This window comes from Bos grunniens, chromosome 5 (genome assembly GCF_055505025.1).
Source record: "Bos grunniens cultivar Pamir isolate PY7600 chromosome 5, Bosgru_T2T1.0, whole genome shotgun sequence".
Taxonomy (NCBI): Eukaryota; Metazoa; Chordata; class Mammalia; order Artiodactyla; family Bovidae; genus Bos; species Bos grunniens.
The window spans coordinates 7,117,190-7,144,313 of record NC_141169.1 but is presented as its reverse complement, the minus strand read 5'-3'; the positions used below and the strand labels follow the sequence as shown (position 1 = coordinate 7,144,313).

Here is a 27,124-nt window from a genome sequence, read left to right as displayed (position 1 = left end):
GTTCAATCCCTGGGTTGGGAAGATTCCTTGGAGAAGGAAATGGCAACCCACTCCAGTACTCTTGCCTTGAAAATCCCATGGACAGAGGAGCTTGGTGCAGGCTACTAACCATGGGGTGTCAAAGAGTCGGGCACAACTGAGCAACTTCACTTCACTTCACGTCATATATGTATGTAGCAGTATGTATAGCAATCAGTGGCAATCAGAGGAGTAAATTTATCATTCAGCTGAGCACTGCTCACCACAAGAAAGGTTTTGAGTGCCGGGGGTGGTCTTCAGTTCCACTACCAGAATATGCTTCCAGGGTCTCCCCTGTTCATTGCTAGCATTGAAAGAGCCCCCTCTAAAACATCCATATGACAGATTATATTCATGAGAAGGTAGTGGAAGTGAAAATATCTTTATAATTCTAGGAATATTACTTTGTGACTATATCTTCTTCCAGATTGGGTTTAAATGACATACCATGTCATGCTGTTTAGATCATATTTTTTCCCCCTTACCTGCAGATTTTCTTCAACAGATATGTACTACAGTCCTACACAGTCCTCAGATATGGAACCTTGGAAGATCATTTTTTTAAATGCTTTTTAAATTTTTATTTTCATGAATAAATTATATATTATTTTAAATTTCTTTCTATTAAACAAACAGATGCCAAATTGACTCCAGTTAGGTAGCTCTAAGTAGTATATTTTAATTAAATTTTACTATAAGAAATTCATCTGTGAATTTGTTTTGTTTTTATTAAAATTATACACACATACAATATAAACTTAAAAACCAAAAAATACCTGGAAAAAAATGCACCAAAATCCCACTATCTATAAATAACCATTTATAACATTTCAGTGAATATCTTTCTAATGAGGAGATAATTTTATATTAATGGAGTCATGCTTAGAGCAGTTTTCACCTTTTTTCACTCAACACTATGTCACAAACATCTCTCCATGTCAATAAATAGTAAATCAAGTTTAATGACTTAAGAATAGTATTGCATTTATGTGCAATAATTTACTTAATCAGACCCCTATTGATAGATGTCCAGGATGTTTCCAAATATTATATATTAAAAACAGATTTATAAGAAACATTCACGTGCCTACATCTTTCTATTCTTATATGTCCTCAGGGCAAAAGCCTACAAATGGGAATACTGAGTCAGAGTCTGATTTTTATGAGTTGCTAAACTGCATTCCAGAAGGCACCATGGATTTATCGCATCCTTCCTTCCATTCAATGCATAAGCCTAAGTGTGACTTTTTTTAAAAAAAGCAGCTTTATTCCTTGAGGAATCTAGAGACATTTTCTTTATTTTCTCTAAGGCATTTCTCATTAAAATATGAGTGCCTCTTAAAACTAAAATAAATAATTACCATTAAATTTGTTCTCAGTACGTTTTAATTTTATGACAGCTGTAAGATGATATATTCAGGTTTCAAAAAACAAAATAAAATGAGTTGCTTTCCCCACCAGCATTTAAAACTCTTGTTGTGTATTATAGAAAAGATTTGAAATATATTCACTCTGAGACTATCCATTTTTCTGTTATTAAAGCAGCTGAGAAATGAATGTAAAATATAGTCATTAATTTTAGAAAAACATGCAAATCACCAGTCATTATTATTCAGGACAAAAACTATTTTATTAAAGAATAGGGAAGAAATTACCACTTTTAGTGACAAAACTTACAGTGATCCTGTCATTCCATTCATGTTTGAGGAAGGAGTTTTGCTGTGCTTAAACAAAGACTCTGAAATTTAATAATTCATACATGTAAGAAAGACTAGTCCCAGCATTTGAAATGAGGAAGAGCTTACTTGAGGGGAGAAGAAATATGAAGACTTTATTTGCCCTCTAGATGTGAAAGATAGATCTGTCTTCAATTTATATGACTGACTGAGAGGTAAACTCAGTGATTGCTCCTCACCTCTGGACATCTCTTCTTCAGTGTCTACCAGCCCTGGTATCTGGTGTGTCTGGAGATCCATACTGTCTAAGGAAACGGCACAGTCAAGGCTGGTGAGGCTTGCAAAGGCCAAGAGTGAACATGTGTACTAAAGAGTATGTACAGTTCATAGGAAGACTGCTGCTTTGGGAGAATAATTTTGTAAAGAGGCATGAGAGCCCTTAGTTTATTTTCCTTTACTATGAAAAAGTCATAAGTACCTCTCCTCTCTCTTTGCCCTGTTTATACATGGTTTATGCAACATTTTCACTCTTTATTTTCCCACTTGGATTAAATCTCTATTATCATTCATCCTATATTATTGAAAACCTACTATAGGTTAGAAATGGTTTCAAGCACTGAAAAAATAGCAGTCAATATAACAAATTCTCTTTTCTAAAGAAGCTTAAATTCTAGTTGGAGAGACAGACAATAATCATTAAATGGGTAAATAAATATGTGGTGATACTAGTTTCTCATGGAAAGATAGAGTGGGCAAGGGGATAGAAAATAACATTCAGGGGTGACGGTCAAGGTGAGCCTCTCTGAAGAAGTGACATTGAGCAGAGGCCAAGGACAAGAGGAGCGAGCCATGCCCATGTATGAAGAGTAACATTCCAGGCAAAGGAAACACAAGGTACGATGAGAAGCTGTACAAGAGTTCTCAAAGAATTACTGACTGCGCTCTAGAGGGACCATCGACTGATGTAAAGATTATTGAAAAAGAAGAAAAGATCATTGGATGAGCAGGAGTGAAAGAAGAAATCGAGGGTTTGCCGTCAGGTGTGTTGAATTTGAGACATCAGAGTGAAGATGTCAAGTAGGCCATTTGATATGTGTTGCATGAAGTCTAGAAGAGATATCTAAAGACATGTATCATAAAATGAATCATACTATCTCAGGATTAGATGGGCCCTTTAAGTATTGTCTTTTCTAGTGACTCAGACAGTAACGAATATGCTTGCCATGCAGGAGAACTGGGTTTGATCCTTGGATCAGGAAGATCCCCTGGAGAAGGGAATGGCAACCCACTCCAGTATTCTTGCCTGGAGAATCCCATGGACAGAGGAGCCTGGTGGGCTATAGTCCATGGGGTTGCAAAGAGTCAGACATGACTGAGCGACTAACATTTAAGTATTATCTACCCCATACACCTATCAGATGCTTGAATCTCTCTATAATATTCCTATCCATTGATTGTACAGTCTAACTCAAGGCTTTCCACAATGGGTAATTTGTTCTCCCTGTGACCATGAAGCAGCCCACTCCATGCCAAGACCATTCTGACCAGCAGAAAATTCTTCTTGACAGTAATAAAAAATCAGTCTCTCTGTAAATTCTACCCTCCAGTCCTAGCCCCACCCCTTTGATTCCTACAAAAAGTGTCTATGCGAAGTAGTATCCAGAAAAACATAGAGAAAGGACTTTCAACTCCTTGTAAGAAAGAACTATTCAACTTTTACAGCTAGTTCTAAATTTAGATATGGCATTTCATAAGGGGATAAAGTTATAGCATGCAATAATTTAGGGAGAAGTTGGGATATAGATTCCAAGAATTCCTGCACAACCAGATTTCTGAGATCCTTTCTGAGGTTAATGTTCAACTCTGATAAATTATCTGTTTACAGTATGTCAAGTCAATATATCATAATCTATATTTCATGTTGGTATGGCAGTATGGATCGCTCTCTATGAAAGTATTGCATGACTGCTCAACAAACCTCAGCTCCATCTGTTGAACCCTATTTTTATCATTGACATATTTTGAAGTCAGAAATATTATCAGCAGTCTGGTCCCCTCTTAGAGACATAATCTTTTTAAGAGCTGTGTTCCAGAAATAGATGTCTGCAGGGAGGGATAAATTCTCCAGCTGGGCTCCTATTTCAAAGTGGTCATTTTTACAGAAAGTAGGGAGAAGAATTCAGCCTCCTCTGGGGGCACCTTAGGGCCCTTCAAGGGTTAACCTAAATCAAAAATAAACACACTTCAAATTGGACAAACGTAAAAACTTATATAGCAAGTTAGACCTTGCACATTTGCCCTGACCTACTTTAGTTTTATCTCTAAGTTTAAACCTCAGGAGGTTTATGGTTCCTGTCTAAATAACTTGTTCCTTCCATAAATTTAACAATCAGTGGGAATAAAGTGTGAGAATTTCTGTATTTATCCAGAGTTTTGAAAGGTCACCAAACTCAGAAAATAGAATTCTATTTCAAAAGTAATGAAGTAATGGACTTCAAATAAATGCTCCCACCTGCTCATTTTCACAGTACTGTGAAATGCCTCCATTCATTTATTTATTCAGCAAACACTTCTAGAGTTTACTGTGAGTTGTTACAGATCCGGGCACTGAGAAATTCATTTTCTACCTCTTTGAAGGAAAAACAGGCTACTGAATAGAAAGATAGTGTTTAAAAAAAAGAAAGAAACAGTTGGCCTGATAATTACTGGGTATCAGCTTGGAACCATAAAAAGATCATTTCAGTAACTAACCTATGCAAGACAATCCAACCATGGGAACAGAATACACTATTATGAAATCATTTTTCTGTTACTCCTCTAACAAATGAAGGGTGAGCAAACTCTTCCCAGTGGTTTATGCTCTGAAATATGCTGAGAGTTCTTTCTTCTAATGTCAACATTTTACTCACCGCTCACAAGGCACCTGTTGGACTCATTATCTAAAAATGTAAATAAGTATTTACACATACTTGCGTCACTACCTTTTATTCTGGACTCATAAATCACTCAGTTGGAGAAGTACTGAGCCAGGTAATAAAATCATTTCACTTTCATTTTATATCTGCATGTAATTTCTTCCTCTTTAAGTATAATTTTTACTGCTAATATGGGGATGGGAGAGAAGGCTTATGGGAATCCTAAGGAAATATTGCTCTCACAGTTTTGAAAGCACAGCAGCTGTTGCAACAGAATTCCTCACCCACTGTACCACCTGAAATCTACAAGGCCTAAGGGAGCTTCAGACTGAGTCACAACCCCTTTGGCAAATCAGAATTTCACGTGGCCACAATAAAGTACACCACTGCTCTATGTGAAGGTAACTTGAGGTTTTTAAACTAGTTCTTTCTAATAGCAAGAGCTAGGATTTGTTTATCATCTTTATTTTTATCCACAGAGAAAATAGAAACAATGAAAGACAATAGAAAGAATTTAAAGGAGGGTTTTGTTTATTCCAGTACTTTAAAAGAGGAACCTGAAAAAAACCATTTCAAAGGCAGCCTTGCCAGAAAGTTCACCTCTGTCCAGAAGGCGGAGGGAACCAGGCCTCTGTGTTCATCCTTGTCAAAACATACTTTCCTGTTGGCAGAATCCCCATGAGGCCAGAGACTGATTTATTCTTCACTGGCCCTCAGCACACCCAACCCACAAAGGGAAAAGGAAGGAATATTAATAATAGCTCTCTGGATTTTGGATTTTCATCTTTTTTTTTTTTTTTTTTTTGAGTACCAGAACCCTTTCTTCAAAAGAAATCACACCAGGGAGTCCAAAATGAAAAACAAACAAAATGACAAAAGTCAAGGTGTTTTCTTCAAACAGTTCTATGAAGACTACAGACCTTCTATAACACCCAAAAAAGATGTCCTTTTCATCATAGGGGACTGGAATGCAAAAGTAGGAAGTCAAGAAACACCTGGAGTAACAGGCAAATTGGGCCTTGGAGTCCAGAATGAAGCAGGACAAAGGCTGAGAGAGTTTTGCCAAGAGAACACACTTGTTGTAGCAAACACCCTCTTCCAATGACACAAGAGAAGACTCTACACATGGACATCACCAGGCGGCCAAAAGCGAAATCAGACTGATTATATTCTTTTCAGCCGAAGATGGAGAAGCTCTATCAGTTAGCAAAAACAAGACCAGGAGCTGACTGTGGCTCAGATCATGAACTCCTTATTGTCAAATTCAGAATTAAATTGAAGAAAGTGGAGAAAACCACTAGACCACTCAGGTATGACCTAAAGTGAGAAATAGATTTAAGGGACTAGATCTGATAGACAGAGTGCCTCACGAACTGTGGATGGAGGTTCGCGACATTGCACAGGAGACAGGGATGAAGACCATCCTCAAGAAAAAGAATACAAAAAGGCAACATGGCTGTCAGAAGAGGCTTTACAAATAGCTGTGAAAAGAAGGGAAGCGAAAAGAAAAGGAGAAAAGGAAAGATGTAAGCATCTGAATGCAGAGTTCCAAAGAATAGCAAGGAGAGATAAGAAAGCCTTCCTAGGCAATCAATGCAAAAAAACAGAAGAAAACAACAGAATGGAAAAGACTAAAGATCTCTTCAAGAAAATTAGAGATACCAAGGGAACATTTCATGCAAAGATGGGCTCAATAAAGGACAGAAAAGGTATGGACCTAACAGAAGCAGAAGATATTAAGAAGAGGTGGGAAGAATACACAGAAGAACTGTATAAAAAAGATCTTCACAACCCAGATAATCACGATGGTGTGATCACTGACCTAGAGCCAGACATCCTGGAATGTGAAGTCAAGTGGGCCTTAGGAAGCATCACTACGAACAAAGCTAGTGGAGGTGATGGAATTCCACTTGAGCTATTTCAAATCCTAAAGGATGATGCTGTGAAAGTGCTGCGCTCAATATGCCAGCAAATTTGGAAAACTCAGCAGTGGCCACAGGACTGGAAAAGGTCAGTTTTCATTCCAATCCCAAAGAAAGGCAATGCCAAAGAATGCTCAGACTACCAAACAATTGCACTCATCTCACACGCTAGTAAAGTAATGCTCAAAATTCTCCAAGCCAGGCTTCAGCAATACGTGAACCACGAACTTCCAGATGTTCAAGCTGGTTTTAGAAAAGGCAGAGGAACCAGAGATCAAATTGCCAACATCCACTGGATCATGGAAAAAGCAAGAGAGTTCCAGAAAAACATCTATTTCTGCTTTATTGACTATGACAAAGCCTTTGACTGTGTGGATCACAATAAACTGTGGAAAATTCTGAAAGAGATGGGAATACCAGACCACCTGACCTGCCTCTTGAGAAACCTATATGCAGGTCAGGAAGCAACAGTTAGAACTGGACATGGAAAAACAGACTGGTTCCAAATAGGAAAAGGAGTACGTCAAGGCTGTATATTGTCACTCTGCTTATTTAACTTCTATGCAGAGTACATCATGAGAAACAAAGCACAAGCTGGAATCAAGATTGCTGGGAGAAATATCAATAACCTCAGATATGCAGATGACACCACGCTTATGGCAGAAAGTGAAGAAGAACTAAAGAGCCTCTTGATGAAAGGGAAAGAGGAGAATGAAAAAGTAGCTTAAAGCTCAACATTCAGAAAACAAAGATCATGGCATCCGGTCCCATCACTTCATGGCAAATAGACTGGGAAACAGTGGAAACAGTGGCTGACTTTATATTTGGGGGCTCCAAAATCACTGCAAATGGTGATTGCAGCCTTGAAATTAAAAGATGCTTACTCCTTGGAAGGAAAGACAGCATATTAAAAAGCAGAGTTATTACTTGGCGATCAAAGGTCCATCTAGTCAAGGCTATGGTTTTTCCTGTGGTCATGTATGGATGTGAGAGTTGGACCATAAAGAAAGCTGAGCACTGAAGAATTGATGCTTTTAAACTGTGGTGTTGGAGAAGACTCTTGAGAGGCCCTTGGACTGCAAGGAGATCCAGCCAGTCCGTCCTAAAGATGATTAGTCCTGGGTGTTCTTGGAAGGACTGATGCTGAAGCTGAAACTCCCATATTTTGGCCACCTAGGGTGAAGAGCTGACTCATTTGAAAAGACCCTGGTGCTGGGAAGGATTGAGGGCAGGAGGAGAAGGGGACCACAGAGGATGAGATGGTTGGATGGCATCACCGACTCACTGGACATGAGTTTGGGTGAACTCAAGGAGTTGGTGATGGACAGGGAGGCCTGGCATGCTGTGGTCATGGGGTCACAAAGAGTCGGACATGACTGAATGACTGAACTGAACTAAAAGGTGTTTTAACTATACTTTGGCAGGGGCTAGGGGGAGTGTTCGGAGAAGGCAATGGCACCCCACTCCAGTACTCTTGCCTGGAAAATCCCATGGACGGAGGAGCCTGGTGGGCTGCAGTCCATGGGGTCGCTGAGAGTCGGACACGACTGAGCGACTTCACTTTCACTTTTCACTTTCATGCATTGGAGAAGGAAATGGCAACCCACTCCGTGTTCTTGCCTGGAGAATCCCAGGGACGGGGGAGCCTGGTGGGCTGCCGTCTATGGGGTTGCACAGAGTCGGACACGACTGAAGTGACTTAGCAGCAGCAGCAGGGGGAATGTTGCTAAGAGGGAGGGCCTAGGGAGTTGATTTCACATTTGTTCCTATTCTAACCATGAATCATTTCTTAATGAATCGTCATCTTTTTTTTCATTTAGATCATACAGGCAGGCAACCTTTTTTGCATTTTGCTACATGTGACATCAATTCTAATCATTACCTGGTTAGTTCTGATGCTGATTTTAGCCCAGAGCCTGACAGATGCATCCCAATTTAGTAAGTGATAACTGAAGAAATTATCGTTCTATTTTTAAAACTGAAAATGATATGAATACATTGGGCTTAAAGTGACAAAACCGTGGGAGAAAGAGCTCTTTCCCACTTGAACCCAACATCATGAGTTGATTCTGGAGCCATTAAGTTAATGACTTCTGGAATCATGTTCATTTCAGTTTGGTTCAGTAGCTCAGTCATGTCCGACTCTTGTGACCCCATGAACCGCAGCACGCCAGGCCTCCCTGTCCATCACCAACTCCCAGAGTCCACCCAAACCCATGTCCATTGAGTCGGTGATGCCATCCAGCCATCTCATCCTCTGTCGTCCCCTTGTCCTCCTGCCCTCAATCTTTCCCAGCATCAGGGTGTTGTCAAATGAGTCAGCTCTTCGCATCAGGTAGCCAAGATCTTAGTTTTCTGAGTGTTGAGCTTTAAGCCAACATTTTCACTCTTCTTTCACTTTCATCAAGAGGCTCTTTAGTTCTTCTTTGCTTTCTGCCATAATGGTGGTGTCATATCAGCTTGGTTAAAATCCAGTCTCTATATTTGTTATCTGTATAAACAAGTTAACCCTTTCAAATACTCAGTCCTGACCACCTATAAAATGTGGATAATATAGTGCCCACCTCACAGAGCTGTTATGAGTATTAAGTGAACAAAGTTCTTAGCACATAGTAAGTGCTCAGCGAATATTAGTCACTACCATTTGTGGGCAGCAATGCTGTACTTTACCCTATTGGGATGGTACCAGTACACATGGTGGACCAGCTCCAGCACAGCAAACTGGTGTGAGGCTGGCTGGATGAATGATAGTCAACTTTGGCACAAAGATCCTGTAACCAACGCTCCGGCAACCATGCAGCCTACCACCCACCATCAGACCAGACCCTCTGGTTCTCACAGCAGTAGGATGCAGTATCTGTTGGTGTGGCTTGGTGGTGGACTCTAGTAGTAGAGAAGAACTCCTTCACAGAATTTGGAGGGTGCTAGAGGCCTCTTTCCTCAGGCAGGGCAAGGTCCCTGAGACAGTCAAGAGTTCAAAGAACAAGATAACTGATGTGCCTAGAATGAAGTGAACCCAGGAAGACAGAAGGAGGTGAAGAAAGGGAAAAACAGGACCAGATCGTGGGAGGTCTTACAGGCTATTCTACAACGTTTTCATCTGAATGACAGGGAAAACCATTGCAAGAATCTGAGAAGTGAAAAATCATCAGCTTGGTTTAAGTAAATGTCTCAGAAAAGACTCTGAACCAAGTGGTCCATCAGTTCTAAGAGACTAAGTTATCTATATGAGGCCAAATGAACTGGATGTGCTTTGATCTCGGTAGTCAAGCAAGCGACACACAGATTGTATATTATGACCTCGAAGTAGATTTTGCAAGGATCTAATAGCATCCGAGTTGATTGTAGAAATCATTTGAAGTATCTGGAAAACTGTAAAATGTCCTTAGATGCTGTGTTTCTACAGCATTGAACTATACGGTCAAGTATAACAACCACAAAGTCTGAATCTGCGATCTGAAGTAACTGGAAGTCAGTATTTGTGCCATCCCCAGGTCACTGAGAGTGCTAACCCAAATCTGATGAAACCAGAGATGAGGAGGAGCCTAGAAATAACAGGAAGCACTCAGTGACAACCACTCCCAAACCAGAGATTGTATATTCATATCTCAAATTTACAACAGATCAAGCCCTCTGAAAGAAGGATTCATTCCCCACAGCCAACATCTGCTGAATGGGCTTTATTTTATTTTTAATGTAATGTGTCAGCATTTCCCACTCTCTGGACCTAAAACCAACACTATCAATCATCTTTGAGGCTGGCTGTGTCATAAATACCCCCAGTGAACTGAGGTAATATTTTCCAAGAACCTGCAGTTACATGCCTCTTTACTCTTTACTCTCTGTTGTAGAAATCTGTTCTAATATTTGGTCACCCCACCCAAGAGATGAGCTACAGACTAAATGCTCAGTCAAGGATTAATGTATGTGACATATTCATAGCACCTCGTATGTTGCAACATCAAGTGAAACTTCTATAAAATTTTTTATTTTAGGGAGCAGGTTCCCACTAGCAACCTATCTTATACATTGTTTGTTGATTTAGTATTTCATTATAAGTTCTATAAATATAGTTAAATATTAATACCAATGTCCTAATTTTGTAGTGAGAGAAAATCAATTAAAATCTTTTCACTTGATAAAAATTTGTTACTTGAGATGAGGGCTTCATTTTTACTATGGCATTAGGTGATTTCTCATTATACTTTCATAGTTTTCTGTGTCTTCTAAACTTACCACAAGTATGTATTAAATTATTTCCTTTTGTAATTAGAAAATACAGTTTATTTAAAAAAAAGTAAAGCTATTTTTAAAAAAAGTAAAGCCATTCAAAAAAAAAAGTTCTTACTTAATTAGAACGTTGTGTTGTTATTTCCTGATAGTGGTCCCTAACCAGTAACAATGTGATTTGTGAACCTATATTTTTAAAAACGGAACCTCAATATTAGCCTATTATCTTCACAGATGAGGAAACTGAAGTCTAAAGAGGGTAAGTGGCTTTTCCTCCTAAGTCTCAAAGCAAGTGAGTTGCAAAGCCAAGACTATAGCTCATGTCCCTTAACTTATGACCCTTAACCCATGACCCTTAACTCATGACCCTTAACCCATGACCCTTAACTCAGAGTTCCTTCCACTTCGTCCTGCTTTCGTCTAAGCTAAGTTAGTTAAGCTTCTATGGTAGCAAGCAACAGAAACTATCTTGGCAAACATAAACACAAAGGGAAGGATTAATTAAAAGGATATGGGGGAACCACAAACTGGAAGAAAGAGATGATAAAACAGTCTTGAAGTGAATAAACCCAAGTGACTCCAGAAGGTCTTTGCAGTTGAAACTGCTGTCAACTGTGCCCAGATTTTATCATTGGCATATAACAGCTCCAACAATCTCCACCAACCTGGCATAATTCTACTCAAGACTTAAAGCTGCATGAAACTCTGATACCATCATAGGCCTACATCTACTAGGTAGTTCCTGAACGATAAGGAAAAAGGATTCAATAGAAGGTGCCTCCAGAAACCACTTCAGAGTCCATAATGGCATAGCAAATATCTGCATTTAGCACCAGTCCAAAACACGATGAAATGAATTAATTTCCCTAAATACAATCAGCGTGTAAGTGGGAAGAGGTATTGGTGCTGAGTGGCCAATAACTGATAAGTGTCACTGCAAGATGAAATAATACATGAGATTTTGTACAACTTGAAAAGGAAACTTAATTTTAGAAAGCAGAGATCACCTATAAAATTAGGTAGTTGAGCACAGTATTTTTCTAACTTGATAAAATTCTTTATCAATTCAAGAAGTGACATGAATAGTTATGATTTACTGGCTGATACTGTTGATTTAGAAACATGCTGAGAACACAATTCAATTTCCATAGATCGTGGGCATGAAAGGGAAAAAGTACTGATAAATGTATAGCATCCATTAACTGAATGCTATAAATTTAATTTATAAATTTAGAAATAATATTTCAATTACTGGAGAGAATGAAGTCATCCTTAACACTACAAGACAGTAACTGTTTCAAAGGTTAACTTATGAAATTAATAATAGATGGCAATCTAGAAGTGAGTGTACACGGGGCCATAATCATGGGGTTAATCCAGAAGACAAGTGGATTTGCTCTCAGTAGCCAAGATATTTGTTTAATTGGTAAAAATAACATTAATAAAATATCACTATAAGGGAATTCAGTAAATATTTATTGGGTCCCTACTTTACATTATAGACACTAATACAATTTTAAATAAAGTCTAATCCTTGCCCTCAAAAATATTATACACTTTTGGTGAAGGCACACACACAGACACATACATATACACACAAAGATGGAAATGAATTTTACCACTTTCAAGGGTAACTGAGAGTTCAACTTTCCAGCTACAGCCACCACTGACCCCTTGGGTGGTGATGTTCACAATCTCCACTGTAGTGTTTCCAAGGGTCCTGGGATTTGGGAGATGCTGGTTAGCCCTCTTGGACCAGTTGATTGGGCACTGAGCAAAGTTTTGTGCAGATGGCTATCTTCTGTCAGATAATCACTAGGTGGTGTGCTGATTGCTGACTGTGAGAGGGGACAGCCTCTTCCTCATCTCTGATTTTCCTTTACTGTCAAGAGTAGCACAACTAACATTAACTCTGCTGGCTCTCCAGCCCAATTTTGTAGGAAAGGTAAATATAGGCATTTCTGTTTCTGATAAATTTGGGAAGAACATACTGGGCATGCTCATACCATCTCCCTTTTTCCTCTCGAGGGCAAACCTGCTTACCAAGATGAGCAGTGGGAACCTCCAATAACCTCACGGGACACCCCTCATCTCCCAGAGCAAGAGCCTGCCCTTCCTCCAGCACTGCCAGCGAAGAGAGAAGGTACATCCCCCTCATCTGGGTTTCTATAACCTATATTCTACATCTTCAACCTAGGATTGGTCAATAATAAGAGAGCCTGGATTTTAACCAAGCTGTTATGACACCACCCTTATGGCAGAAAGCGAAGAAGAACTAAAGAGCCTCTTGATGAAAGTGAAAGAAGAATGAAAATGTTGGCTTAAAGCTCAACCCTCAGAAAACTAAGATCTTGGCATCCAGTTCCACCACTTCATGGCAAATAGATGGGGAAACAGTGGAAACAAGGCTGACTTTATTTTTTTGACATCCAAAATCACTGCAGATGGTGACTGCAGCCATGAAATTAAAAGACACTTACTCCTTGGAAGGGAAGTTATGAACAACCTAGGCAGCATATTAAAAAGCAGAGATATTACTTTGTCAACAAAGGTCCATCTAGTCAATGCTAAGGCTTTTCCAGTAGTCATGTATGGACGTGAGGGTTGGACTATAAAGAAAGCTGAGCACCGAAGAATTGATGCTTTTGAACTGTGGTGTTGGAGAAGACTCTTGAGAGTCCCTTGGACTGCAAGGAGATCAAACCAGTCAATCCTAAAAGAGATCAGTCCTGAATATCCATTGGAAGGACTGATGCTGAAGCTGAAGCTCCAGTACTTTGGCCACCTGATAAGAGCTGACCCATCAGAAAAGACCTTGATGCTGGCAAAGAATGAAGTCGGGAGAAGGGGACGACAGAGGATGAGGTGGTTGGATGGCATCACTGACTCACTGGACATGAGTTTGAGTGAACTCCAGGAGTTGGTGATGGACAGGGAGGCCTGGTGTGCTGCAGTCCATGGGGTTGCAAAGAGTCGGACATGACTGAGCGACTGAACTGATCTCCATCCTGTCCCCCATACGAGGGGACCCAGCACTGAAGAGGAGGATAGCGCAAGTGATGTACAATCTGCACTGGCATGAGACTGGGCCTTCTCACACAGCTCCCTGGTGCTGGTGTCAAATAGCGCTCACTCTAGAGGATGGTCAGATGTGGGCAAGCTCTCTCCGGAGACAGACTCCAGGCTTGTCTGGGAACCCTCCAGACCTGGCATATCATCCTGGAGCCCATCAGTCTCTACTCCCACTAGGCTCTGTTCCCTGCATCTCATCCCATATTCCAGCAAGGGAATCCTAGCTACGAGTTAGTTCTTCTCGAACTCATCGCATCTTTATCTATTATGTCTCCACGGGTCCTTCCTATCTCTGTGATGCCCAGGCTTTGAAACTCAAAGGTCAACCATCACTTCTTTTTTGTCTCTGTGTCTCGTCTACCACCCCTTCCCTGAGGCCATGAACAAAAGATACTTAAGCTGGCTGAGTAAAGTAAAGGCCAAGGGGTAAGAATACAGATGGGACACAGAAAGCTTATTCAAAAGTATTATTCCAGGGGCTGCCCTGGTGGCTCCCTTGCCAATGCAGGAGACTCGGGTTCGACCCCCTGATCTGGGAAGATCCCACGTGCCACAGAGCAACTAAGTCTGTATACCACAACTACCAAGCCTGTGCTCTAGGGCCAGGGAGTCAGGACTACCAAGCCCGTGTGCCGCAACTACCGAAGCCCTAGAGTCCGTGCCCTGCCCCCAGAGAAGGCCCTGCCTAAGAAACCTGTGCACCTCAACTAAACAGCAGCCAACACAGCAACGAAGACTCAGCACAGTCAAAAATAAATACAATTACTAAAACATGTACAGATCATTCCACTCCCCAGGTGACTAAGCAATTACAACTTGATGACAACAACAGGAGGAGTTGGCAAGGACGACTACAGGGATACAAACCAAGGCCAGATAATACAGTCAGCTTTGGAGAGGACATTAAGAAAGGCTTTGAGGTAAAGAATACTCCATGTCAAGGCTTGAAATTGTCAGAATAGAATCTGAGATCTTGCAAGGTGTGTGTATTTGTGTGTGTGTTTGTGCTGCAGTGACTTTTAACTTTAGGTTGTTTCCTTTTGGTTTTGGAAAATTCCAACACAAATGCAGAAGAAGAATACCACGAATCCCCCGTACCAAGTGCATCACTAAGTTGCACTAATTATCAGCTCACGGCCAATCTTCTTTCATTTAAACCACCTGTCTCCCCCTGCCCAAATTATGTTGAAGCAAATTCTAGACATTAAAGTCTTCCCTAGTGGCTCAGTTGATAAAGAATCCACTTGTAAAGCAGGAGACTTGGGTTCAATCCTTGGGTCGGGAAGATCCCTTGGAGAAAGGAATGGCAACTCACTCCAGTACTTTTGCCTGGGAAATCCTATGGACAGAGGAGCCTGGTGGGCTACAGTCCATGGAGTCGTAAGAGTCGGACATAACTTAGCAACTAAACCACTGCTACCACTATACATTAAAAGGTAAGGACTTATAGCATTCAATCTTAATGCATGTTAAAATCACTGATATTTCTTTAATATTATTAAATAATCAGTCAGAGTTCTTCAATTATATCCATTTAAAAAAACAGTTGGTGTTTTCAAATCAGATTCCAAACAAGGAGGTTCATAATGTTTTTGTATGATATTCACAGTAAGTCTCTTTTCATCTGTAGCTTCCTTCTCTTTTTTTCCTTGGCAATTTGTTTGTCAGAGAAACAAGACTGTCTCATAGATTTTTTCACATTCTGGATTTTGGTGAATAAATTCCTGTAGTGTCTTTTTATACATCTCTTTATCCCCTTTATTCACTATAAACTGTTAGTTAGACCTAAAGCTTGATCTAATAAGACTGATTTTTTGACCAAAAAATACATCATGGGTGATATTATAAACTCCCAATAGGAGTCACATAATTTTCTATTGCCCCTCTGTGGTGTTAACCACTGAAGGTGATTACCTAGAGTTATTACTCCATTAGGGGTTTTTGTCAGTATTTTAATGGTTTATAGAATTCATATTCCTCTGTGATGTGAGGCAGAGTATTTTGTACTGTCATACAATTGCTAACACTATGGGGCTAGAGTCAACAGAGTAAAGAAGAGAAGTCCCAACAGCTTCACCAACTACTGTGAAATAAAGCTTTACAAGCGTCCTTTGAAAAACGACACTGGTAAATCTCATTTGACAGCAAGATTATGATACTCAAAGACTGATGCTTAAATTGAAGCTAGATTTAAATGCAGTTTCCAGAGCAATTCTATGATGAAAAAGAGAATTCTGATTTTGCTTCCTCTCCACTTAACTTTTCAACCCTACTCCCTTAGATCCACTAAATAAAAATTAAAAAACAATTTATTCTTTTTGTGTCAATTCCCATTTTGGACAGATTTCCATCCCTCCAGTTGAAATTCTCTGTCATAAATTAAAAAGTTAGTTGGATTTATTTACAGACAGTCCTGTCAAGCATAAAAAAAAAATCATTACAAATTAAAAGCCTAGGCGGTAGTAAGAGACACAGGCAGCGTGTATTCCAACATCCAGGACATCTGCAAGCAGTTAAGGTGTTGTAATAATTCTCTTCCTTTGCGCATCGATCACTAAGCCACCTGTTAAGTTTTCAGTACTACTCACTTCACAATGCGGACTGAGAATTTACACTGAGTACAGAATTGCTCCGCAGACTACCTCTTTTAAAATAAGGCATGGCTAGATTAATTTCTCATCTAACAAACAGTAATTAAAAGCAGGGTTTATTTCACATCTGTTTCATAGACTCCAATCAATCCTATGAAAAGTATTCTTATTTTCCTATATACATAATTGAAGGCAAAAATTCAAATGAAATAATCATACATTTTTAATCACCCAAGGAACATTAGGGTGAGTGATGGGGGAGGGTGGTTTGGCAATCATGAAAACAACAGATTTGCCTGTCATAAATATGAACACCATATGAGGTGCCTAAACTCACAGCTTGGCATTATGTTACAAACCACCATTGAACTCACAATATGTCACATTTCAAAGAAGCCCAGATATATTTTCGAGTGCAATCTTTAACACTTTGAATTCCCTTTGATGTCAGTTCTATTAAGTTTTGTTCCTGTTCTGAATAGGCTTAATTAAAAATACAAATCATTACAGCTCTTCATTTCAGAAATGGTCATAAAAAATAGTACTATCCATGGTCACTAACTCGTGGTTTATATCCTGCCTTACTCAAGATGGGTGTAAGAAAGCTCCTAAAGATACATATAACAAAGTGAGAGAAAAAAGAAACAAAGAGAAAGCAAAGACGACATAGAACAGAGCTGGGAATGAGGCTAGTTCATGAAAAGTATGCCTGTATGCTTCTAAAAAGGGCAATCCTCATGCATAAAGAGACTTTTCTAAGATTCAAGGATATCACTGAATAAAGCCAAATGGGACTGACTTCATGTGGACATTACTACTTGGGTCTTCACTGTGCGGTAAATTTCTCCCAGCCTATCATCAGTTCTATGACTTTAAAACTTTTAGGTTAAAAAACAAATAAGTCTTTAGATGAAGCACACAAAAGAAAGCCATAATTGTATCCAGTTCTGATCATCATCAATTCCTCCAAATTTTTCTAGAAATATATTATCCTGCAGCAGTATAACTATACAAAGGTCATATAACAAACAAAACTCATAGGATGCCCTTTGAGCCTTTTGTAAAAACTTAACAGACATGAGTGTTAGTTGCTCAGTCATGGCCAACTCTTTGCGATCCCATGGACTGTAGCCCACCAGGCTCCTCTGTCCATGGAAGTTCAATCAGATAGAATCCTGAGACCAGAAGGGGGAGCTCTCATGCCCCAGGAAGACAGCAGAGCCCAATGGGAAGAAGACAGACTCCTCTTCTCTTCCAACAAGGACTCAGCCAATAAGAATTCATGGACGTTTTGCTTATGATAGCCCTTCCAACTTCCTTGTCCCTTCTACGTAAGTGGCCTCTTTCCCTTGCAACTGGCTCTCCATAGTTACAGAGCCTGAGTTGTAATTTTCTGCTGATGCTGAATGTACCTATCTTTGTTGGAGAAATATCTGTTTTAGTTCAACACTTTCTAAACCTTCTGAAGAATTTCTAAAAATCAGAGTCTAGACTATTTAAACCATTTTCTCCTGATTTCAGCATGGAACATTTTTTATACTGCAGTCTAACTCCAGCCAGTCTTGTAAAGAGTACTCTCTAAACCCTCCTACATGGTTGGTGGGGATGTAAATTAGTGTAGCCACAATGGAAGATAGTATAGAGGTTCCTTTAAAAATTAAAAATAGAGTTACCATGTGATTCAGCAATCCCAGTCTTGTGCACATATTCAGAGAAAACTCTAATTCAAAAAGATACACCTCCCAATGTTCTTAGCAGCACTATATACAATAGCCAAGATATGAAAGCAACCCAAATGTCCATCAAACGATAAATAAAGGAAATACAATATGTATAATAGAATACTACTCAGTCATAAAAAAGAATGAAATAAAGCCATTTCCAGCAACATAAATGGACCTACAAATGATCATACTAAATGAAGTCAGAAAGAGAAAGACAAATACCAAATGATATCACTTTATGTGGAATCTAAAATATGATACAAATGAACTTATTTAAAAAAAGAAACAGACTCATGGACATGAAAAATAAACATAGTTACCAAAGTTTTAGGGGGAGGGGATAAATTAGGAGTTTGGGATTAGCAGATACCAACTACCAATATATAAGAAACAAGATCTTACTACATAGCCCAGGAAACTATACTCTATCTTGTAATAAACTGTAATGGAAAAGAATCTAAATCATTTTTCTGTATACCAGAAACTGATACAACATTGTACATCAAATATACTTCAGGTTTTTTAAAGGATGCTTCCTAAAGCCTCACATGCTTTTGGCAGCTGAAAAGTCATTCATCCATTCATTTTTTATTTATTCATAAGTTCATCAATTTAACAGATATTTATTGAGCACTTTCTATGTTCCAGGGCTTTCCAGGTGGCTCAGATGGTAAAGAATCTGCCTGCAATGCAACAGACCAAGGTTCAATCCCTGGGTCGGGAAGATCACCTGAAGGGAATGGCAACCCACTTCAGTATTCTTGCCTGGAGAATTCCACAGACAGAGGAGCCTGATGGGCTACAGTCCATGGGGTCACAAAGAGTCGGACACGATTGAGTGACTGACACGTTCACTTTCTATGTTCCAGAAGTGGCACTAGGCAAAGCAAAGAAGGATTGAACAGGATTTTTTCTATCTTTAAAGAGCATGGCAGACATGAGACCTGATCCCAACCCGCTTTCTTTGGATTCCCCTCTCCTATGAAGTTTCTCAGCTCCCAGGCTTCCTGAAGCTTGGTGTTGCCATTTGATATAGTTTAATAACATATACAAAAATGTTTGCTCAAATTCTAGGAAAGCTTTCTTGATGAGATGAAAGACTTAGCTGAGCAGAGACTTTGGCTCTACAAAAGGATCAGCTGCTAAACCAATGCCAACAGCTGGTTTCTTTTATCTTGACATTCTGTATGTAAGAAAACAACTTCTTTTTAAGCCACTTAGAGTCAAATTTTCTGCCTCTTGCAGCCTAAAGCATTCCTAACTAAATCAATGCTCATAGTCTATTTGAATATTAGACACAGATCATAAAATATAAGACTAAAAGGAAAAAAAAGTTATTAGAGATAACAGAGTAGGAAGAGATGAATGGGGGGGAAATGAGGAGGAAGAGAAAAAAGGGAAGATTTTTGCTTTTGCGTGTATTTGTCCCAGCAAACCTGCTTTAGAAATAGTTTGAGGCAATGCTTCAATCAAACTTCAGATAACAGAACAGTCAACCTGCTGGACAGGGTCTGGGACATTAGGAAGAGAGAGAAATGAGGAAGAACTAATAATTTTGGCCAAAATTGGGGTGGCTGCACTGTGAACTGGTACTCGGGGGAGAAGAGAATTTTTAGGAAGTTTTGATAGATGTTGAATAAGGAGACTGCACCTTTCTTTTTTAGACACACACAATGATTTGTGCTATTTCTTAGGGCTTTTGGAAATGGATGTATCTCCTATTAAATGGAACACTACACAAAGTAGAAACTTTAGGTGACTTAACAAGGGCCAGAATATTCAAGTTTCATATGCATTATCATATTTAATCATTACAACTACTCTATTAAAGAGCTTGTTTTGTTTTGTTTTGTTTTGTTTAATATGAGGAATTAGAGCTCACAGGACTGAAGTTTTTGCCTCAAGTCTTATCTTTGAAAAGTTGCATAGTGGAGATTGAATGTTTGCCCGTTTCCAAAATCCTTTCTGTTTCTCCTGTACTATGGGGTTGTGGCCTGTGGGGGAGGAAGGGGAAGAGTGGAGAAAAATAGGAAGAAGGAAGATACAAACAAGGCTGAGAGAAAAAATTCCTTAGACAGGAATTTCCCTGAAATTCCATAATAGATAACCAGAAGCCAAACGGAAGGTTTGTTGCTCAATACAGGAAGGGAACACACACACACACACAGTTTTTTGTTAGGTGAAAGGAAGCCACATCGCTAACTATCTGGGTGACCTTAGAGGATGTACTTAACATCTCTGGCTCATTTGCAGAAACATGGATGGACCCAGAGATTGTCATACTAAGTGAAGTAAGTCAGACAGAGAAAACCAAAGAGCATGTGATATCACTTATATGTGGAATCTAAAAAATGATACCTATGAGCTTATTTATAAAGCAGAAATAGACTCACAGATACAGAAAACAAATGTCTGGTTACCAAAGAGGGAAGGGGGAGAATGAATTGGAGATTGAGGATTAACAGATACACACTGTTACACATAAAACAGATAAACAACAAGAACCGACTGTATAGCACAGGGAACTGTACTGAGTATCTTGGGATAGCCCATAATGGAAAAGAATTTGAAAAGTATATATGTGTGTGTGTGTATTTTTATGCATAAAGAATCATTTTGCCTGAAATATTGTAAATCAATTGTATTTTAAAAACCAAAACAAAAATCTCTGGCTCTCAGTTTTCTCACCTGTAAGACAAGTTTCTCATCTGTAAGCCCACTCAATATGTCAGCAAATTTGGAAAACTCCGCAGTGGCCACAGGACTGGAAAATGTCAGTTTTCATTCTAGTCCCAAAGAAGGGCAATGCCAAAGAATGTTCAACTACCAGACAATTGTGTTCATTTTGCATGCTAGTAAGATTATGCTTAAAATCCTTCAAACTAGATTACATGAACCAAGAACTTCCAGATGTACAAGTTGGGTTTAGAAAAGACAGAGAAACAAGAGATCAAATTGCCAAAATTTACTGGATCATAGGGAAAGCAAGGGAATTCCAGAAAAACATCTACTTCTACTTTACTGACTACACTAAAGCCTTTGACCGAATGAATCACAACAGACTGTGGAAAATTCTTAAAGATATGGGAATACCAGACCACCTTACCTGTCTCCTGAGAAACCTGAATGCAGGTCAAGAAGCAACACTTAGAACATTATACCGAACAATAGACTGGTTCCAAATTGGGAAAAGAGTATGTCAAGGCTGTATATTATCACCCTGCTTATTCTACTTATATGCAATGTAGATCAGGCAAAATACCCGGCTGGATGTAGCATAAGCTGAAATCAAGATTTCTGGGAGAAATATCAATAGCCTCAGATGTGCACATGATACCACGCTGATGGCAGAAAGTGAAGAGGAACTCAAGAACCTCTTGATGAAGGTGAAAGAGGAGAGTGAAAAAGCTGGCTTAAAACTCAACATTCAAAAAACTAAGATCATGGCCTCTGGTCCCATCAGTTCATGGCAAATAGAAAGGGAAAAAGTGGAAGCAGTGATAGATTTGCTTTACTTGGGCTCCAAAATCACTGTGGATGGTGACTATAGCCATGAAATTAAAAGACACTTGCTTCTTGGAAGAAAAGCTATGACAAACCCAGACAGCATATTAAAAAGCAGAGACATTACTTTGCCAACAAAGGTCCATCTAGTCAAAGCCATGGTTTTACCAGTAGTCATGTACGGATGTGAAAGTTGGACTATCTTGAAAGCTCAGCGCTGAAGAATTGATGCTTTTGAACTGTGGTGTTGGAGAAGACTCTTGAGAGTCCCTTGGACTGCAAGATCAAACCAGTCAATTCTAAAGGAAATCAACCCTGAGTATTCTTTGGACGGACTGACACTGAAGCTGAAGTTCCAACACTTTGGCCACCTGATGCAAAGAACTGACTCATTGGAAAAGACCTTGATACTGGGAAAGATTGAAGGCAAAGCAAGGCGGAGGCGGCAGGGGATGAGATGCTTGGATGGCATCACCAACTCAATGGACATGAGTTTGAGCAAACTCAGGGAGATAACGGAGGACAGAGGAACCTGGTGTGCTGCAGTTCAGGGGGTCACAAAGAATCAGACACGACTTAGTGACTGAACAACAATAACAACGTAAGATAACGCAGAAGTACTTTGCTGTGGTGCCTGTGGTGTCGTAAGTTTTAAAACTGTTAACTATTGCTTTCACCACAGTCTCTCTCTTTCCTGGTTCCAGTCACTACTCAACTGCAAGTGAGAATGTATCATTGTATTCTTCTTCTGTTCTTAGAGAAAACTAGTTTCTAAGAAGTCAAGAAAGGAATCAGAGGTGCCTACAAGCAATGGAAAAAAGTAATATCAGAAGAACAGTCTGCAATATGAGTGATCCTGGACCAACACCAAGATCAGCAGAACTTCACTTCAAGGCTTCACTTCACACCATTCGCACCACTCTCATATGGAGCAAGGCTTCTGGAATGTCAAAGCCACCAGTCTTCTGTGGCCATAATGGGAGTTTTTATGGAGGAAAAAAAAAAAAAAAAAGCAAAAAACCAGAAGGTCACAAAGGAAGGGGCTCCCCACTCTTTAAGAAAGATGAGATCAGATCATTTATTCCTTGATGTTAAAAATACACTGAGTGAACTCAAGGTTTAGAAAAGCATATGGACATGCCATAATTTTTTTGCCTGCTGTTACACGTGAAACATTTCCCTAAAAATTTCTAATCTGGATTTCCTAAAATGTCTACAGTTTCTCCTCCCTCCAAAAATGACTATTCTTGTAGCAGTTATAAAGAAACCCTTTGTTGGAATCCTAGGAATTGATCCTTAGAACTTTAATATGCTGCTGCTGCTGAGTCACTTCAGTCGTGTCCGACTCTGTGTGACCCCATAGACAGCAGCCCACCAGGCTCCCCCATCCCTGGGATTCTCCAGGCAAGAACACTGGAGTGGGTTGCCATTTCCTTCTCCAATGCATGAAAGTGAAAAGTGAAAGTGAAGTCGCTCAGTTGTATCCAACTTAGCAACCCCATGGACTGCAGCCTACCAGGCTCCTCCATCCATGGGATTTTCCAGGCAAGAGTACTGGAGTGGGGTGCCATTGCCTTCTCCAGAACTTTAATATAGTTGCGGTTAATGATTTACAAACTGTTGAATAGCTAGAGCTAGACCAAAAATGTCTACTAAGCAAGCAGAGACCCAGGAGGGTGAACAGCTAAAGTCAGGTGTGTGGCTCCATCTGTACCAGGCTGGGAAAAGAGCCCTAATAAGATAACTCAAGCATGAGAGAAAATGCTTTGTGAGTGGACTATGAGACCCAAAGCAATTTTGCAGTAGGAAATCCCTGAGAATAAGAACAGGCTATTGACTGAGTGCTTCTGGCTTCCAAATAAGACTAGTAGGGAGCAGACCACCCGATGGTGGAAAAAGACACAACTGGCCTTATACAACCTTTAATCTGTTCCACCTCTAGACCAATGCCTGGCCTTTCAATTTTCTTTTCTCCCTTGGTTTCAGTCTCTGAGTTTGGGACATAGTGTGAACACAGCATTTTATTAATGTACAAGTACTTTAGATTTCAGATACATAATTTCAGAGCTGGGAAGTATTTAGGGAGGCTTGATCTGGTCCAGACTGGATCAACAGTCTCCTCATTTGGATGCTACCAACACAGCAAGGCAAAAACCAGGAGTGCCATCCTCAGGCTATGGAACAGTTGTAGAACTGGGAAAACTGGATGAAAGGGAAAGTAAAAGGCAGGGAAGGGAGAGAAAGAACAATGGATTAGAAACACGCACAGCAGGGAGTGGCAGCTATAATTGCCCTGATCTTGTCATAGCAACTATGACTCAAAGTCTGGTCTTCTCCCAGACTAGACTTTACCTAAGCCACTCCATATGTGACTGGACAGAAGAGATATGAAAGAAAAACAGTGGTTGGAGGGAACCTCAGCCTACCCTTTTGTGAGCCCTACACTCCCAACCAGTGCTTTGGTAATAGCATGCATACTCACTCACTCAGTTCTGTCTGACTTTTTTGCACCTCTATGGACTGTAGCTCACCAGGCTCCTCTGTCCGTGGGATTCTCCGGGCAAGAATTCTGGAGTGTGCTGCCATTTCCTCCTCCAGGGGAGCTTCCTGACCCAAGGATCGAAACCTGCATCTACTATAGCTCCTACATGGGCAGGCAGATTCTTTACCACTGAGCTATTTATTCAGACAATCAAATCCACCCAGACTCTCAGCTTGGGCAAGTGGAACATGAGTTCTTCCCATACTCCACCATTATCTCCTAAGTGACCCATGAGAATTATCATTTACTTAGTATTTTACAGTTTGAAAAGCAATAAAGTTTCATGGTTAAGGCTTTGAAATCAGCCTGAGATCAAGTCTTATCTCTTACTGGTTGTATGACACAGGGGTGAAAGTTAGTACATTCATTCAGCCAATATTTATTGAGCCATAATTTGCCAGCTAAAGATAAAGCAACAAACATAGCAGAAGTCCCTCCTTATCTCAGGGAACTCATGAGCTAATGCGGGGGGAGAGAGAATGAACAAATAAGTAACCACAAGAATTTTAGACTATGATAGGTGCTAAATGGGAAAGTATAAGCAGAGAAGGGAGATAAAAAGTCTTGAGGGTACAAACCTGTCATTTTAGATAAGCAGAATGAGGAGAAGGTGGTTTTTGAGAAAAGAATGTGAAGGGGCCCATGGTGATAATTGGCAGAGAAATATTCAGGCAGAGGAAGGAGCCAGCAGGATGGCTCCTAAGGTGGGAGGATGAGAGGGTGCAAGGAAGCAGTGTAACTGATGGGAATAAGCAAGGTAAAGAGAGGCAAGCCAGTCACCAGGACCTCACATACAGGCTGGATTTGGGCTTTTGCTCTTGGTAAGATGGGAAGCCACCAGAAGATTCTGAGCAGAGGAAGGACCAGATCTAAATCAAGTTTTAACAGGATCACTTTGCCTGTGGTGTTCTAGAATAGACTGAGCAGAAAGAAGGGGGAAAGAAAGGGAGGTCAGTCAATCCATTGCTATATTCCAGACACGAGAGATGATGGCTTATATTAATCAACATCTCTACGTGTCTTCTTCCCCATCTATTAACTAGCATAGTAACGTGCACTGTGGTCCATGAGATGCTGCATTAACTTATATAGCACACTCATATACTGACAGATATAGTACACCCTCAAATATTTGCTCTTACATCGTCTTCTTCGAATTTCTCAATTAGCCCCATTTTAAGGAGACAGAAACTGAGGCCATGGAAATTGAAATGACTCCACTCAATATCTGGAAAGGGTTATAGGCAGAACTTGAACATGAGACTAAAGCAACATGCTTCTGCTTTAAGGAAAGAAACTCTCTCAATTTCACTCTAGCCAATATTTCCTCTGACTCTGTTCTTCGCATCAACAGAGTCTGGTCCTGAGCTAACCCTGGACCACAGAACAAGTAGGTGTGATGGAGGGAAAGAGATGGGGGACTGTTCAGAGCATAGGGCATTCCTAGTTAGAGCAGGCCCACCCTGAGAATTGAGGGAGGATGAACAGGAGATGCCTTAGGAAGAATGTAAAAGAAAAATAGAAGATGAAACATGGGCATGTGGGAAAAGCAAAAGAAGAAAAAGAAAAGTCCTACAGAGAGAGAAGATTGAATCCCGAGAAAAATTTTACTTTCTTCAGAATCCTATTCAGGCTGGCCATGCACTCTCTTTTTAAACCTTGTAATTTTCTTGAATGACTTTGTTTTGACCTGCTTCAAGTTTTCCACATCTGTCTTTAGCATCAATAAATTGCAGAGAGCTAGGGTGGGGCAGGGAGGGATAGAATGAGAGTTTGGGATTGACATGTACACACCGCTATATTTAAAACAGATAACCAAGAAGGACTTACAGTATAGTGCAGGGAGTGCTGCTCAATCTTCCATAATAACCTAAATGGGGAAAGAATTTGAAAAAGAATAGACACGTGTGGATATATAACATGTGGAGGAATCACTTTCCTGTACACCTGAAACTAACACAGCACAGTTAATCAACTATGCTCCAAAATAAAATAAAAAGTGTTTAAAAGGGAAACGTATCAATACACAAAAAATACAGACAAGAAAATCCCTGGTGGTCCAATAGTTAAGACTTTGTCTTCCAACGCAAAGGGTGAGGGTTCAGTCTCTGGTCAGGGAGCTATATGCCAGGTAGCAAAAAAAAAAAAAAAAAAAAACATAAAACAGAAGCAATATTGTAAGCAATTCAATAAAAACATTTAAAAATAGTCTCCAATGAAAAACAAATCTTAAAAAAAATGCAGACAACCAAATATAATAAGAACCCATTACAGGGACTGAAGAAATACAGAGGAAAATAAATCTAAATTAAGGCCAATTGAAGAGCAAGACCACTGTAATCAGGAGCCAATTAAAAATGCAGAGCGATTTCTCCTTGGGATGAGCTATTCATATTACTTTTATTTCAGCAACAGGAGACATTCTTTTCCTTTCAAATCTCTCTTTTTCAAAGGAAAGATGTCACCTGTTCTTTTGCTTTAATTGATCAAAAAAAAAAATTAGCCTGACAAAAATATTCTTAATATAAATGAGCCATCTTCTGTTGTGAAATATCACAATTTTTATTTCTGTCAGCACCTATAGTGTAGTGTCTTCACCCAGAAGTGTGCACCCTCTGCTTCATTAGAAAGCTTAATATGTGCTTATGTTCATTAACAAAGGTAATCCTGGATTAATTAGCATCCAAATTTATAGGTCCTCTTTTGTAGAGATAAGCCCTCGAAAATTAATAAAAATGTCTAATTTATGCAAATCACCTTAATCAGATCTGTCATTAATTTCATGCGCATGAAGTTCCTATTTAGAAAACGAAGAGAGCTTGGTTAAGGCCAGAACACACGCAAATCCAAGCTAGAGAAAAGAAATTTTCGTTCCTAATAAAAATGTGGACAATAGAGGGGCTGCACACATGGATGAGACCTTTTATTAA

General features: G+C 39.7%; 1 long non-coding RNA gene across 5 annotated transcripts in view; it reads right to left on the bottom strand.

Moving 5' to 3' along the window:
• LOC147371286 (uncharacterized) overlaps window positions 1-27,124 on the bottom strand; it is a 194,721-nt gene that overhangs the window by 118,874 nt on the left and 48,723 nt on the right. Inside the window, exons 2-3 of one of the 5 annotated variants that reach the window (XR_015163419.1) lie at window positions 26,025-26,064; window positions 23,658-23,854 (exon numbers count right to left, since the gene is read on the bottom strand). The exons of the other annotated variants lie outside the window; for them this stretch is intronic. This is a non-coding gene — a long non-coding RNA (uncharacterized LOC147371286). Of the gene's footprint in view, window positions 1-23,657; window positions 23,855-26,024; window positions 26,065-27,124 lie in introns of those variants that run through there. 5 annotated transcript variants of the gene reach the window in all.